At 38.2% G+C, this 17,330-nt stretch overlaps 1 protein-coding gene and 1 non-coding gene across 5 annotated transcripts in view; one reads left to right on the top strand and one right to left on the bottom strand.

Annotated features, from left to right (window-relative positions):
* LRRC4C (leucine rich repeat containing 4C) overlaps positions 1-17,330 on the top strand; it is a 1,433,039-nt gene that overhangs the window by 856,325 nt on the left and 559,384 nt on the right. The window lies entirely within an intron of this gene.
* Positions 11,112-11,183, bottom strand: TRNAW-CCA (transfer RNA tryptophan (anticodon CCA)). The gene has a single exon. It is a non-coding gene; the product is annotated as a tRNA-Trp (tRNA).

Genomic DNA, 17,330 nt, shown 5'->3' with positions numbered 1-17,330 from the left:
GGTGATTTTTCATAGATCACTTGAAAAAATAACACATGTATTTATTAAAGTCTATGAACCCTGAAAATAATTTCCTTTCAGCTATAATAAACTTAAAGATTCTTTGAGACACACACACACATATCTATATACAGTTGTAGTATCTTCAGTGGTAAGAAACCAAGCTCCTTTCAGCATAAGACATAAGAATGAATTAAAAAAAAAAAAGCAAACAAACAAACAAAAAATAAACTCTATTGAATTATCCCCCCCCCCAAAAAAAAAGAATGAATTCAGTGGCCTTTCAGTTGAAACTGCTAGGACTTATAAATTATGAGAGCAATATTCAGTACTCCTTTCCTAACAAATCTTCATCCTTTACTAGTCAGGTATTCTTTATTCTGAAGCTTTTCACCTCATACGAATGCTATCGTCTGCCCTAAAAAATAGACAAAAACACTAAAATTCTGGCAACTAATTGTAAGAAATTGAAGCTCTTCAGAGTGTAACTATGACCTGACACGATACTCCACGCATCATTGTATACAGGAGGGGAGAGGGGGACACACATTACTTATGCCACATTTTACACAACTTCATTTAATCTGCAAGATGAGTTTTTAATTTAAGAATATTTTCCTTCCTTCCTCTTAATCCTTCACTCTCTCTTTTTCTTTCTTCCCTCCCATTCTTTCTTTCTTTTCATCAATTTTCTTCTGTAAAGTGCTCACATAAAATAAAAGTCAAATCTTATTGAAGTGCAATTATAAAAATGTCTAATTTCCCCATCATTGGGAAATTGGGAGTCCTAGCTCCAAATCCCCATCATTGTATATATTATTTGTCTATTTCTGTTAAATAGTCTTGTCCCTATTTTGAAGAAGTAACTGCTACTCAGAAAGTGTAACTTGGCCACACCATGATTTAAATCCTGGCTCCTTATTGCCAAACCTGTGGCAAGCATCCCAGTGTGTGTGTATTTCCATCCCTTTCACATTCGATAGACAAAGACATATTCTCTTGTCTGGTTTGGTAACATGCTAGGGACTCTACTTGATCACTCATTCCATTGCTCATCCATATATTCATAGTACCACTTACTGGATAATAAATCTGAGTAGGAATGAGAAGAATAAAGGACACAAAAAGAGGAAACAGGAGTTATAGTGGTTGAGAAAAGGGAATAACCTTGGCAAAGATAAAGGGATTGAATTTTAATGAGGAAAGAAGGAGCTGAGTCTGGATTAAAATAAATTCCCGTCCTAAACTACGTGCTCGTAAGCACTGTGCAGTGTGTCTCACCCCTGAGGTGCTATCCGATTGGTATGTTCCCCTGAAGGTTTTCATTACTAAAGTATCTTTATTGCTCAGACCCTCCAGAGTCACAATCACTAGAGGGGGAAAGCAAGTTAATACAAGTTAAGTACCACACGCTATGCCAGACATCAGATTCAAAGTTAAAGCAGATGAAATCTCTGACTTTGTGGTGTCCAAGTTCAGTAATGGGGAGCCCTCCATGGCACTTGTCTGTGAGGTTTCACGACAGCTTCCCTAGACTGTGAAAGAGTTTCAGCTACAGTACTTAAGTAGACATCTAAAATATAGACTGTCTTCCTCTCTTTGTCCTTATCTCCTTATTCCATTCCTGCCTTCTTTTCATCTTCATTCCACTGGGTTCAGAGCTTGAACCAATTCTAGTGCCTTTAAAGTATAGATACCACAGGGCCAATAGAAGGAGAATGTCTGCCTGGGAAACATCAGGAAACAATCCCATCCGTCTTCTTTCCTGACCCTGGCCACTCTTCAGAAGCTTTGAGTGAGTTCCCAGGCTCACACATGATTCTCTTGAGTCAGTCTGCCTTTGGAGATGTTCTTTTAACCAATTCAAAAATATGTCTCCAGCCTAAAAGATCACACATAATATTTCATTTTTGAGCCTGGGCCAACCTTTTCAAAACCAAATACTGAATTTTGACTTCATTTTCCAATATATAGTGACATTTATCTTGAATATGAATTCATTTAACAAACATTTTTTCTAGAAGCGTAGAGTGGTGCTGTTCTGTTGTTCTCAGCCATGTCCAACTCTTTGAGACCTCCATGGACGGTAGGCTATGCTACAGCTTCTCCATCCATGGAATTGTCCAGGCAAGAATGGTGGAGCAGGTTGCCATTTCCTACTCCAGGGGACCTTCCCGACCAAGGGATTGAACCCGCACCTCTTGCATGGGAAGGTGAATTCGTTACCACTGCACTGCCTGGGGAGCAGAATTAATATCAATCAGTAATTAAAATTGGTAGCTCTGAAATGCAGATCTAGGGCTGTCATTTATTTTATGAACTTGGCCAAGTCATTTAACTTATCTGAACCTCAAGTTTCTGGAAAAAAAAAAAAAACTCAAAATTTTCTTTGTTGAAATGGTGCTAATAATACATCCCTTGCATGGTTATTATGAGCATTAAATAAAACAATATTAGATAAAAGCCTTCACTGATAGCTTTGTGTCAAGTCTTAGTTGTGGGTTGTAAGAAAATATCACACTCACTAGTATGGTCATGTTATGGCTTGTGAAGCCCAAATCAGTTACATACGGGGGCAGATACACTGTGTGCATGACATGACCGGTGAACAACAGAAAACTAACATGGTCAAATGAGTCTGTGCTAATTAAACTACTGTGGATCCCAGGCAATATGTCCAGAGTCTGCTTTTAGGTAGACAGTTGTCTAACTACTTGACTGATGCTTTGGTGCCATAGTGTTAATGTAATACTCAGGCAATCCATTATGTGTTAGGGGAAAAAAAAACAAATTGGAGTGAGGAGAGGAGAGAATTGAAGAAAGAGAGCCTAAAAACTTTTTGAAGACTCCCGTATGCAAATAGCAGTCGACTTAAGGGTTCCCAGGGTAAAGTTATAATTGCCTTTCTCGTTTTGCATCCATATGTCTGTCAGAAATTTGAGCTGTCACATACTGAAATTGCTAGTGTGACATCTTCATAGTTTCAAACTGGCTCTAGCCTAAAACAGCTCCAGCAATTCTGGGGTTACCACCTTTGCTCCACTGCCTCATCTCTCTGGAAGCTTAAGAGAATCTGTGTGCTCCATAGTGGATACATCTCGAGTGTGATTTAATGTGTGTGTGTATCAGCCAACATTTGGCACGCATAGAAAAACCCAATCAGCTTCGTCTCCATTTTGAACCATGATAAGAACCTGGCAAAGAGCATCAGATAGGCAGAAGAGAGTCCAGTTCATTACAGAGAGTAAAAGCCAAAGCTGCTTCCTCTTCACAGTGGAAAAACACACCAGACATTCAAGAAATGGATTAGAAAAGTCAGAAAACTCCCTTTATTCTCTAGAGGAGGCACAGTTAAATCAGTTTAAGGGTGTTATATTTAATTTTAAAATGTCATTATTATTTCACATGGAAGAATTACTCATCGAAATGGAATTTCTTTTAAATTCCTCTGTTTTAGAAGCTACGCCCCCAGGGAAAATGAGTATATTCATGAGTGGGCTATGAAGGTGTAAAGCACATTTCATATCATAAAAATCTCTGTCTGTTACAAAGTGAAATAGCTTAGAATTGTGGGAAAGTTTGAGAATATTAAGATCACTGATGCTTTGATCATGGTAGCCAGCGTCCACTTTAGATTCTAAAAGGCAAGAAGCCAAAATACTAGATTTGGGTGTATTTTGGTGAGACTAATTTTTAGAGGATCTGTTGAAAACTGAATCAGACTGAGATGTTATTCTGAAGTCAGAATGCCAGCCTAACAGGTTTATGTTGTGTGACTTCAGACTATTTCTTTTTAACCTTTCTGGAATCCAGTAATAGGAACTATCTACCAAATGGTGGTAGTGAGAGAACATGATTCATACAGCATTGTTCTGATTGTATAAAGTAACCATATGAAATATTTAGTTTGATGCTTGCTGTATAATAAGCTTTCAGTAAATATCAGCTAGTGGCAAAGTGCTAGGAGTGGTAATCTGAATATGAAAAACAGGCAAACAAATGAAACCAACAAGTAGTAAAATCAAGGGAATATCTTAAAGCTCCAGATCTCCAAATCATATCTGATCTTAATATGTAGATTTTTTTTTATCCCATTGTGATTCTTGTATTTGTCCTTTCTGAAAAAAGAAAATGATCATGAGATTTTCTTAAATATGGTTTTCAGTTCAGTTCACTCACTCAGTCGTGTCTGACTCCTAGGGGCACGCCAGGCCCCCCTGTCCATCATCAACTTCCAGAGTCCACCCAAACCCATGTCCATTGAGTTGGTGATGCCATCCAACCATCTCTTCCTCTGTCATCCCTTTCTTCTCCTGTCCTCAATCTTTCTCAGCAGCACAGTCTTTTCAAATGAATTGACTTTTCGCATTAGGTGGCCAAACTACTGGAGTTTCAGCTTCAACATCAGTCCTTCCAATGAACACCCAGGACTTATCTCCTTTAGGATGGACAGGTTGGATCTCTGTGCAGTCCAAGGGACTCTCAAGAGTCTTCTCCAACACCACAGTTCAAAAGCATCAATTCTTCTGCACTCAGCTTTCTTTACAGTCCAACTCTCACATCCATACATGACCACTGGAAAAACCATAGCCTTGACTAGATGGACCTTTGTTGACAAAGTAATATCTCTACTTTTCAACATGCTGTCTAGGTTTGCATAACTTTTCTCCCAAGGAGAAAGCGTCTTATAATTTCATGGCTTCAATCACCATCTGCAGTGATTTTGGAGCCCAGAAAAATAAAGTCAGCTACTATTTCCCCATCTATTTCCCATGAAGTGATGGGACTGGATGCCATGATCTTAGTTTTCTGAATGTTGAGCCTTAAGCCAACATTTTCACTATCCTCTTTCACTTTCATCAAGAGGCTCTTTAGTTCCTGTTCACTTTCTGCCGTAATGGCAGTGTTATCTGCATATCTGAGGTTATTGATATTTCTCCCAGCAATCTTGATTCCAGCTTCTACTTCCTCCAGCCCAGCGTTTCTCATGATGTACTCTGCATATAAGTTAAATAAGCAGGGTGAAAATATACAACCTTGACATACTCCTTTTCCTGTTTGGAACCAGTCTGGGATTTGATTTAGGTCATAACTGAATGGTGTAGTGGTTTTCTCCACTTTCTCCAATTTCAGTCTGAATTTGGCAATAAGGAGTTCCTGACCTGAGCCACAGTCAGCTCCTAGTCTTGTTTTTGCTGACTGTAGAGAGCTTCTCCATCTTTGGCTGCAAAGATTATAATCAATCTGATTTTGGTGTTGACCATCTGGTGATGTCCATGTGTAGAGTCTTCTCTTGTGTTGTTGGAAGAAGGTGTTTGCTATGACCAGTGCATTCTCTTGGCAGAACTCTATTAGCCTTTGCCTTGCTTCATTCCATACTCAAAGGCCAAATTTGCCTATTACTCTAGGTGTTTCTTGATGTGCTACTTTTGCATTCCAGTCCCGTGTAATGAAAAGGACACCTTCTCTGGGTGTTTCTAGAAGGTCTTGTAGGTCTTCAAAGAACTGTTCAACTTCAGCTTCTTCAGTGTTACTGGTTGGGGCATAGACTTGGATTACCGTGACATTGAATGATTTGCCTTGGAAATGAACAGAGATCATTCTGTCATTTTGAGATTGCATCCAAGTACTGCATTTCAGACTCTTTTGATGACCTTTATGGCCCACAGTAGTAGATATAATGGTCATCTGAGTTAAATTCTCCCATTCCAGTCCATCTTAGTTCGCTGATTCCTAGAATGTCGATGTTCACTCTTGCCATCTCCTGTTTGACCAATTCCAATTTGCCTTGACTCATGGACCTGACATTCCAGGTTCCTATGCAATGTTGCTCTTTACAGCATCAGACCTTGCTTCTATCACCAGTTCCGTCCACAACTGGGTGTTGTTTTTGCTTTGGCTGCACCCCTTCATTCTTTCTGGAGTTATTTCTCCACTGATCACCAGTAGCATATTGAAATATGGTTTTAACTTTGTCCAAATATAAGAACAGAGCTCCCCTGATAGCTGAGTTGATAAAGAAGCCACCTGAAATGCAGGAGACCCTGGTTCGACTCCTGGGTGGTCTACAAGATCCGCTGGAGAAGGGATAGTCTACCCACTCCAGTATTCTTGTGCTTCCTTTGTGGCTCAACTAGTAAAGAATCTGCCTGCAACATGGGAGACTTTGGTTTGATCCCTGAGTTAGGAAGATCCCCTGGAGAAGCAAAAGGCTACACACTCCAGCATTCAGGCCTGGAAAATTCTATAGACTGTATAGTCTATGAAGTCACAGAGTCTGCAGCAACTGAGTGACTTTCACTTTCACTTTCAAATAAAAAAACTTTTATAAGACCACATCATAAATTTCACAGTGTCTACAACCAGAAGTTGAAAAAAATAAAGGATAATAAATTTTGCTTCAAAATGTTACATGAGTTGTATTGGTGATTTCAGAGTTGAGGAAACATTTAGGAGGGAAGTCCTAATTTGATATCTGATGTAGGGGCTTCTTTCTTGGTTCAGAGGGTAAAGAATCCATTTGAATCAGTTCTAATGAGGTGGATGAAACTGGAGCCTATTATACAGAGTGAAGTAAGCCAGAAAGAAAAACACCAATACAGTATACTAACGCATATATATGGAATTTAGAAAGATGGTAACGATAACCCTGTATGTGAGATAGCAAAAGAGACACAGATGTATAGAACAGTCTTTTGGACTCTGTGGGAGAGGGAGAGGGTGGGATGATTTGGGGGAATGGCATTGAAACATGTATAATATCATATAAGAAACAAATCGCCAGTCCAGGTTCAACGCATAATACAGGATGCTTGGGGCTGGTGCACTGGGATGACCCAGAGGGATGGTACGGGAAGGGAGGTGGGAGGGGGGTTCAGGATTGGCAACACATGTACACCCGTGGTGGATTCATGTTGATGTATGGCAAAACCAATAGAATATTGTAAAGTAAAAAATAAATAAATAAAAATACTCTGCCCATAAAAAATAAAAGAATCTGACTCCTATGCAGGAGACCTGGGTTCGATACCTGGGTTTGGAAGATCCTCTGGAGAAGGAAATGGCAACCCACTTCAGTATTCTTGCCTGGAGAATGGAGAGAGGAACCTGATGGGCTCTAGTCCATAGGTTTGCAAAGAGTCTAACACAACTGAGCAACTTACAGTACACTATATTCCCATCAAATATATTAACTAAGTTTCTAAGTATGTTCTATTTCTATCTATATATCTTAAAGAATAGTGATATAGGCTCTATAGTCACATAAACAAAGGTGTTTGTATTAAACAGAGTTAAAGGTAATTGGTATTGTACTATTGCAGTTTGGTCACTAAATCAAATCCAAGTCTTTTTGGACCCCATGGAATATAGCCCGCCAGGTTCCTCTGTCCATGAGATTTCCCAGGCAATAATACTGGAGTGGGTTTCAATTTCCTTCTCTAGGGGATCTTCCTGACCTCAGAATCAAACCTGTGTCTGTGCATTGCAGGCAGATTATTTATGCAATCTGAGAGCCGTTGAGACATCTGGGAAGCCCCAAACTGCTGTGAGCACTAGATCAATGAGAAGGATTCATAAGGTCAATTCCATTCTGTTTGCATGTGCATGGGAAATCTGTGCTCTGTGAAATACCCGTCCTGTTTTCAGAGCTCTGGGTGGAGACACGGGTAAGGGACCTAGCAAGTAGGAACATGCGACATTGAGGGAATCCATTCTCGTCACCAGAAAGTGACACGAGTGACAAGCACACGTCCTTGAGTGCCTAGCATTTTCTTCTTCACGATAGTTATTTCAACAGACCAACACGTATCTTAGTTTGGAGAAAGGAATTGGAATTAGGCAGAATATGCACAAAGATACCTAGATGGTATAAGTCACGTTATATGAAAAATTCAGCCTGGGCATTTACGGGATATGTGGACAAGGGCATCAGAGCCTTTTTCCATAAGCATTTGCTTGACATTTGCTTACACATTAGCTAGTAGGCCTTTTAAAATAGTGTTTGTGAGAGAAAAAAGAATAGCTACTCAAAGAATTTTCTTTTTAGTAGAGTGAATTGTCAACAATCAATAACAACATTTGAATGACTAATTGTTATTATCAGCAAGCTGAAATCAAAACCAAATTTTACACTGTCTTATAAAATCAACTTTTAAAAAATTTCCTAAAGTTAATAACAAAGGACACAGATGGTTTAATTATAACTTGCTAAAGCATATAGGTTAGTCAAAAGATGAGTGATGTTTTTGTTTGTATTTTTACCAAAGCAGGCCAAAGTTTATTTAGAGAATACATGAAATAAAAGTGTAATTTCATAATGACACCAGCAAATACATTTTTTCTACTTTATATAAGCAAACACGTATAAGAAAAATGAGCATTGCATTTACTTAAGACTTAAATTTTCAAAATCCATCAGACTCACTGGAAATCTCTCAAATTTGTCCAAGGATCATCTAACTTCTGATTAGAGCTAGATTTTTTTTTTCTTACTAGAGATCAAGAAAATAGCAATAGAAATATGGCAGCCTTGCAAAGATCTCTGAAATAGTCATGTCTACTTCCTACAGTTTTTTCAGTTAAGTCATCAATGTGTTGCTGAAAATATGTGAATTTAGCACTTAAAAATCACCATAGTACATCTACAAGAACTGACTACTATCATTGACTCAGTGATAAAGAATCCACCTATCAATGCAGGATATGTGGGAGACATGGGTTTGATCTCTGGGTCGGGAAGATCCCCTGGAGGAGAAATGGCCATCCAATTTAGTATTCTTGCCTGGAGAATCCCATGAAGAGAGGAGCCTGGTGGGCTACAGTCCATAGGGTCTCAAAGAGTAGGACACAACTGAGCAGGCATACACACATCACTGTGTGGTAGGTAGTACTATTGCCTCTAATTTATATATTAGGAAAAGCAAGCATGCTTAGGGCTCCCCTGGTCATTCAGATGGTAAAGAATCCACCTGCAATGTAGGAGACCTGGGTTTGACCCTTGGGTTGGGACGATCCCCTGGAGGAGGGCATGGCAACCCACTCCAGTAGTCTTGCCTGGAAAATCCCCATGGACAGAGGAGCCTGGCGACCTACAGTCCACAGGGTCTCAAAGAGTCAGACATGACTGAGCGACTAAACACAAGCATGATTAAGTGATATTCCTATGGTTCTTTTACCCTAAAAAAGGCTGAATTAGGTCTTGATCCCTGCTCTTTGATCTCTACATCCTATAATCTCTGCTAACATCATGCAATGTCTTTTATACGATTATGATAAAGCTAGAACTCAGTTTCAAATAACTATTTCAATTATAAAATGTTGCATTCACTAGAGAGCTTTATGATTTTCAAGTGTCATTATGCACATTAAAAGATTTGATACTCAAATCAGCCTGGATAGGTTGGGAACCTCTGTTTTACATGTAAGAAAATTAAGACACAGTAGGACCCCAAATGCTCCTAATGATCAATTTGGGACATCATTACAAAAGTACATGACTCTGTGTCCACAGTTGCTGCCTTGGCTTGAAATAGAACTGAAGCCTTTCTATAGGAGGAGTAGTTGACCAGAGGGATGAAATTCTGAAAAACAGTTTGAATTTAGAGAAAGATTTCTTCATGTTTGAGTTTCTTAATATCTAAGTGCTCAAATGGCAGCATAGAGGCAGAGAAGGAATTTTACTTTCTTGATTATATATTCTCCCTAGGGAGGCAATCACAGGCTGACTTTCATCAATCATAAACACAGAAGGGCAGATTCTTCTTCATTTGCCATCTTGAAGCAGGTTTTAGGATTAGAGTGCCACATCCTCTCTAGGAAAATGCAGCTCACGATATAGTTTTTTCCCCCTGCGGAGTTTTACCAGAGTTTTATTCCTTAAAGCAAAATCCTTTAAAAAGTATATTTTACAAAATGAGACATACTTAATACTTCATTTCCAAAATCATACACACAGTTTCATAATGGTTGATAAACACACACTACAGACATTCAGCTATCAACTCCCTTAGTTTCCAATATTGAAAATCATCATTTGTCTTTTAATATCAAGCTATTTCCTCTACTACTTCATTTAATTAATGCTATCTCTCTCCTCCTCTCTTTCCCTCTTTCCCTCCTTCCTTCTCTTCCTCTCTCTGGAAATAGCTCTCTTCTTTGTTGTTATGAGAATTCCTCTTAGGATAAATGTAACCCTGAAAAGACCCAGATGCTAGGAAAGATTGAAGGCAGGAGGAGAAGGGGACAACAGAGGATGAGATGGTTGGATGGCATCACCAACTCAATGGAGATGAGTTTACATAAACTCCGGGAGTTGATGATGGACAAGGACACCTGACATGCTATGGTCCATGGGGTTGCAAAGAATCAGACACAACTGAGTGACTGAACTGAACTGGACCCCATGGGGTGATGCCTACATCTACATTTGTTGAGAAATTTTAAGACCCATCCAAGAACATGGTACATGAAAAAGTAGAGCTCATGGTTTAAATAAAATAGAAAACCATGAGTTACCTGGGAAATGAATGATTAAGAAATAAAGTGGTGTCAGATCTAGAAAACTGAAATAAAAACAGTGGAGATGTGGAACTAAGAAAGCAGGGGAAAGCAGTCTTGTTACATGAAGAAGAAAGTATGTTTGGTTTATCTTTTGCAAATTGAGGGGATGTATCACTCCTGCTGATGTGGCTCTTGAAAGGAGAGCATCTTGCTGGGTTAGGGTAGAAGGAGCATTCTCCTGAAAATGTTGTGGGTTAAAAGTGATCCCAAATTGCTCTCATTTAAGTAGAATGTACACGGCACAACCAAGGTAGATACAGGAGAAGGGATTAGCATATCTGGATACTGCTGGCAATCAGGACTATGTGTGAAGACTAACGAGAGTCAGACAAAACTTTTGGAGCTAGATGTTAAAGGTGAACAAGTCTTAGCACTTCTTTCTTATCTAATGCTTGGTGCCTGATGTAGTGACTAAAGGTGTGTAGGTGTAGTCGCTCAGTTGTGTCCAACTCTTGTGACCCCGTGGACTGTAGCCTACCAGGCTTCTCCATCCATGGAATTCTCCAGGCAAGAATACTGGAGTGGGTTACCATTACCTTCTCCAGGGGATCTTCCCGACCCAGGGATCGAACCTGGGTCTCCTGCATTGGAGGCAGACGCTTTAACCTCTGAGCCACCAGGGAAGAAGAAGAACAAAAAGGACTACGCAGAACTCGACCAAGCGGAGACATTCATTCATTCATTCATTCATTCATTTATTAAATGTTTATTAAAAATCTATGATATAGGAAGCACATTATAGTTACTCAGGGTGCTATGGTCAACAACACTAATATAATTACCCTTGATTTATGTGAACACAAATGTAAATAAGAATCAAAGGAATACATAGTATTTTGACATCAATAAATGGACTCTAATGAGTGATGACTGAATATTATTTTACATTTCAACAAATTTTTGATGGTTTCAGAAATTTGTTGGGTTAGACAGTAATATATGACCTTAAAAACCTTGTATTAGAATAGAAAAACACTGGACTTGAAATTAAAACACTTCACTTCAAATGTGAAGATCATTTATCCAGCTATATGGTTTGTAGATATAATCACTAATATGCATCTCATGACTTCAATCTAGTGCTTTTCCTACTGTGCTCATATTTCTCAGGAACACAGGAAACATTATACCCAACAAGGGTCCAAAGTCCTGCACACCAGGCAAATTTATTCTTCACTAGGCAGGAATCTTTGGGTCTGACCAAAGCAATCAGCCTCACTTTTTGACACAGAGTTGATGTCTGTGAATCTTGTTGGCACATTAGAGAGCCAAACTGAAGACCCGGAAGTGTCAAAGGAAAAGCCATTTGGAATACACCCAGACTGATTTTGCATCACTGAACTACTTCTCAAGTTACCAGAGTTATTTGGTGGGGGTGGGAGGCAGCGGACAGGGGCAAGGATTCTGAAAATACAGTTCATTACCAAATTTGGACTTTTTGCCTTGACCGTAAACTGCTACAGACTACAAAGAAAAAAAAAATGTACTGTCTTCATATGTTCTTTTTAGTCCAGTTGGGCTTAGTGATGGGAAAATAAATCAACTGGAGTCTAATGTAAACATACTAAGGCAGCTTCTTCTTAACCAAGTTTTACAAGCCTCTTCGTATCATTAAAGTAACTCTAGATCAAACAAATATCTTACAGTGATTGCAGAATAGCAATATGGAAACTGTATGATCATAGAACATGTTTCTAACTTTATGCTCAGAAATGGGATGCATTGACCAAACATGGTATTAGCCAGCTTTCTGTTTATTTTTGAATGGATGAATGAATTTATATTTGAATATTCAAGTGGCTTTTGATATACTGACACACAGAGAAACAATACCTTCTCTACCAAAAGATATTCTGTATACAATCAGGCAATATTGGAAACAAATTTAAAGAAATTTTAAATTTCATAAAGTTTTTCACCATTTGAAGCAGCTGTGTTTAATTTGTTAGTTTCTACAATGTATGGAGCTTGGATAGATTATTTTTCATATTCTCTGTTGGGGTAGGAGGAGGATATCAAAACTTTTGTTAAAAAGTAGAACCTCTCATGAGGAAATGCATTCCCATGTGGTTCCTGGGCAGAATTTCAAGGGGAGAAATGGGAGCTCCTGTGGTGAAGAGGTAACACTTGTGTGGCATCATGAAGTGTATAAGAGTATCGCTTGTATGGTATTATGCAAGGATAACAGTTGTGTGGCTCAGCTTGCTATCCACAGCCCAGGACATTGTTAGAATAGGCTAGCACCTCAGTGGGTTTTCTTGAGTATGTGGTGTGTTCATGTAGCCTCTGATGAGCAGAAGAAATTAATTTTGTTACTCATGATCAAAGCTTTGGTGCATAGTACCACTGCAAATTAAGATGGTGAATTCCAAAATAATATTACTTTATGGATCATAGGAGTTATTTGGACATTCTAAATTTCTGTTAGAATTGAAGGAACTGGCAAGAATATAAGTTCAAACCAAGAAATTTATTGTTATGGCTGCATAATTAAGGAAAAAATAGGCCAAAGAGATTGGCTGTTGCTGGAAAATCATCAAGAAGATCATTTAAAGTTAAAATAGAGACTGTGGTTTACATGCCTCAGCATTTTCTGAACTGTCTTTCCCTATAACTACTATTCTATGAAATGTCAATAGATGCTTTCTTGAAGGAAAGGTTAAGATGTTACCCCCCCCCCCAAATTTTTTTAGGTCAAGAAATGTTACCACCTGTTAGTTAAATACTATCTATAAATATTTTAACTGATAAACCTTTCTGAATCTCTAGTAGACCACAGAGTATATTCAACAATGAAATCCTTTATCTTTTGTTTCTTTTCTATTGTTCTTAACATTGGACAGAATCCATGCTCCTTAGAAGACGATTTGGAAAAACTGGTGTCTCTGATGCCAATAAAGTTTGTTAATTTTGTTAATTCAGTAAAAGTGTTTGTCCAAAATGATCTGATTTGATTCAATGGCTATAACTGGTAGCCCAGTATAGACACTTCCTGAATATATCCTATATTCCTTCAAAGGGGACAGGCTTCTGTTTAAATTCTTCAAAAATCATTTCAAATGTGTGATATTACCACTGCTTATTAGGAACATTTTCTAATATATGCCAGGTCCCATTTTAAGGTGTTTCACATATACTAACTACATTATTTTTGAAAAGTTTTTAAAAGTTTTCATTGATTCAACAACACTTTAAGATAGACACAATTATTATCACTACTTCATGGATGAGAAAATGGAAACAAAATAAATTTGTGTGACTTTTACAATGCTAATATAATATGAATATAAACATACCAAGTCATTTATTTTCAGTTTAGTGACTATCCTCTCCAACTCATTTTATAAATGAGGAAACATAGATTTATCTCTTCTTAGCTAACTGGTTCCAAACTGGGAAAGGAGTACATCAAGGCTGTATATTGTCACCCTGCTTATTTAACTTATATGCAGAGTATATCTTGAGACATGCTGGGCTGGATGAAGCACAAGCTGGAATCAAAATTTCCAGGAGAAATATCAATAACCTCAGATATGCAGATGACACCACCCTTGTGGCAGAAAGTGAAGAAGAACTAAAAAGCCTTTTGATGAAAGCAAAAGAGGAGAGTAAAAAAAGGTGACTTAAAGCTCAACATTCAGAAAACTAAGATCATGGCATCTGGCCGCATCACTTCATGGCAAATAGATGGGGAAACAATGGAAACAGTGACAGACTTTATTTTTTGGGGGGCTCCATAATCACTGCAGATGGTGACTGCAGCCATGAAATTAAAAGATGCTTGCTCCTTGGAAGAAAAGCTATGACCAAGCTGACAGCATAGTAAGAAGCAGAGACAGTACTTTGCCAACAAAGGTCCATCTAGTCAAGGCTATGGTTTTTCCAGTGGTCATGTATGGATGTGAGAGTTAGACTATAAAGAAGGCTGAACACCGAAGAATTGATGCTTTTGAACTATGGTGTTGGAGAAGACTCTTGAGAGTCCTTTGGACTGCAGGGAATTCCAACTAGGCCATCCTAAAGGAAATCAGTCCTGAATATTCATTGGAAGGACTGATGCTGAAGCTGAATCTCCAATACTTTTGCCACCTGACGCGAATAAATGACTCATTTGAAAAGACCCTGATGCTGGGAAAGATTGAAGGCAGGAGGAGAAGGAGACAACAGAGGATGAGATGGTTGGATAGCATCACCTACTCAATGGACATGAGTTTGAGTAAGCTCTGGGAGTTGATGATGGACAGGGAAGCCCGGCGTGCTGCAGTCCATGAGGTCGCAAAGAGTCAGACATGGCTGAGCTACTGAACTGAACTGAGCTAACAAGATCCTGGCAGATCTTAAAACAGACTATAAAGCTCCTACATCCAGAATATTGTGCCACAAAATAAATGTCCATAAAATAAACTCAACACACTTAGAGATCATACTTAAAGATTGGGTAAAGAAAAAATGTGAATGGTAGATATGTGTATGGATTTTTTTAATGTGAGTTTTAACAGTAGATCTTACCCAAATTGAGTTTACTATTTTTATTATATGATTATTGAAATACTTGTTTAAAATACTCATTGTCAAGATTCACTATCTGTAATAAAATTATTCATTAGCTAAGTACATTTAAAATGCTCTAAGATATAGATATTATCTTTACTCTATTTTACAAAAATGAAAAAAAAAAAAAAAAGAAATGGAGCTAAGTCCTCTGCCCAAAGCTTCTTATTTAGAAAGCAATGGAGCTAGAGCTTAAACCCAATGCTCTTCTTACTCTGATTATTGCTTCCTTTAGCATAAAGTTGAACCAATATGAGATTGCATTAATTCATTCAGATGATCCTCTAAAGTATGATTCTAGGAACTGAAATAGTTACACTGAAGAATAGATGTTTCCTCTATGCTCGGAAACTTTCCAGAAACGTGAAATGGAATGTGATCTCCTCCCCTACTGATCTTTTTTAGTCTCTTTTCTTTCATGGCCAAGAGACAAGTCTAGCTGTTCTAGGCGTGGACTACATATATTATGGGGCAAAAGGCAGAAGACTGGATTCACTGGAACTGGTCTTATATCTGTTCTTGTGATTCTTATAGAATCTTTTGTATAAAAGTCTGTTCTTATACCTTATTGTCACATTCATTGTCATTATGGACCATACATTTTGCTATAGTTGCTTATATATAATTATAAAGAAATAGAACTCTTTCTCACTGATAAAATTGATTTCATCATAGGAATTTGGAAATGAAATGCAATTTTATCAAAAATTTTAATTTATTATATTTAAATGTTATTTTTTAAATAAAAATTAAAGGAAAGGAAATGGATGAAAGGAAGCATGCTTAAGAAATCAGAAAACTGTTTAGTGTGTGATTAAGTAGGTAGTACAGTGGTAAAGAATCTCCCTGCCAATGCAGGAGATGCAAGATATGCGGGTTCTATCTCTGGGTCAGGAAGATCCACTGGGGTAGAAAATGGCAGTCCACTATTGCTGCTTGGAAAATTCCATAGACAGAGGAGCCTGTGGGCTACAGTCCATTGGGTTGTAAAGAATCAGACATGACTGAGTGACTGAACATGCAAGTAGATATGGTCATATGTAATATAATAATGTAGAAATACCACTGGATTGAAAACCATGAGAAATTATCTTTAGTTACTTTACCATTAGTTAAAATAAACTTGAATCAGGATGCTTACACATGCTATCTTATGGTCTGTGAGAGCTCAAGCTCTTGAATTGGACTTCCCAGATTTAAATCCGAGGTCTCCACCCCAATTATGTGGCCTAGGGCAATGTCTATAACTTTTTGATGTCTCAGAATCATTTTCTAAATAGTCAAGACAAAAAAGTATCCATCTCCTAAAGTTTGTATGCAAATTAATTAAGTGAATACATGAAAATCTCCCAGAACAGACAAACAGTGCCTGGCAAATTTTAAGTATGCAATAAATTCTATTAATATTTAGATCCATCCACTAATAATTGAACATATGCTATGTGACACACTGAGCAAAGAACTGAGGCTAGTACATAGAACAAGACCAAGTCTCATCCTTTGTGTTGCTTATAGTTTAGGGTGTAACATGTAACCAGATACTGATATGGCTAGATTTGATTTGATGTGAAACAAACACTATACTAGGCACAAACTAAAAGTGCCTCGTGATACAGAAGGCATTTGGATGAGCAAGAAACCACCCTTTAGATTTTACAACAGATTTTCATAACCGAACATGATTTTAACTGATGACAGGTGAGCAATGGGGAGAAAGGCTTTGGGTTGACACTGAATAAACAGCAGGTACAAAGTGATGGAGTATAAAGCTTCCTAGTGTCTGCACGGCTAGAGGTAGTTGGTATTGTTGGTAGAGAGGGAGTGGTGAATGAGAAATAAGATGCACTGGGTTTAGAACTGGATGAAGAAAATAAAGAAGAGAGCCATTTTCTTAGAGTATGTTCTTTTGATTCACAACAAAGATGAAAAGAGCAGTAGAGAACAAAGACAAAGGTGAGAATTAAGACCTCAGTTTACATGATAAATTTCAGTGGGAGGCACATTCTCCACCCATCACATCCTTGTAGGGTTAAGAAACCCCACAAACTCTATATTGCATGACGGCTTTCCTGGTGGCTAAGTGGTAAAAGAATCCACCTGCCAATGCAGGAGACCCAGGTTCAATCCCTATGTTGGGAAGATCTCCTGGAGAAGGAAATGGCAACCTATTCCAATATTCTTGCCTGGATAACCCCATGGACAGAGACGCCTGACAAACT

Source organism: Ovis aries, chromosome 15 (assembly GCF_016772045.2).
Source record: "Ovis aries strain OAR_USU_Benz2616 breed Rambouillet chromosome 15, ARS-UI_Ramb_v3.0, whole genome shotgun sequence".
NCBI classification, from domain to species: Eukaryota; Metazoa; Chordata; class Mammalia; order Artiodactyla; family Bovidae; genus Ovis; species Ovis aries.
Note: the sequence above shows the minus strand (reverse complement) of the source record. Positions and strands in the feature narration are given on the sequence as shown.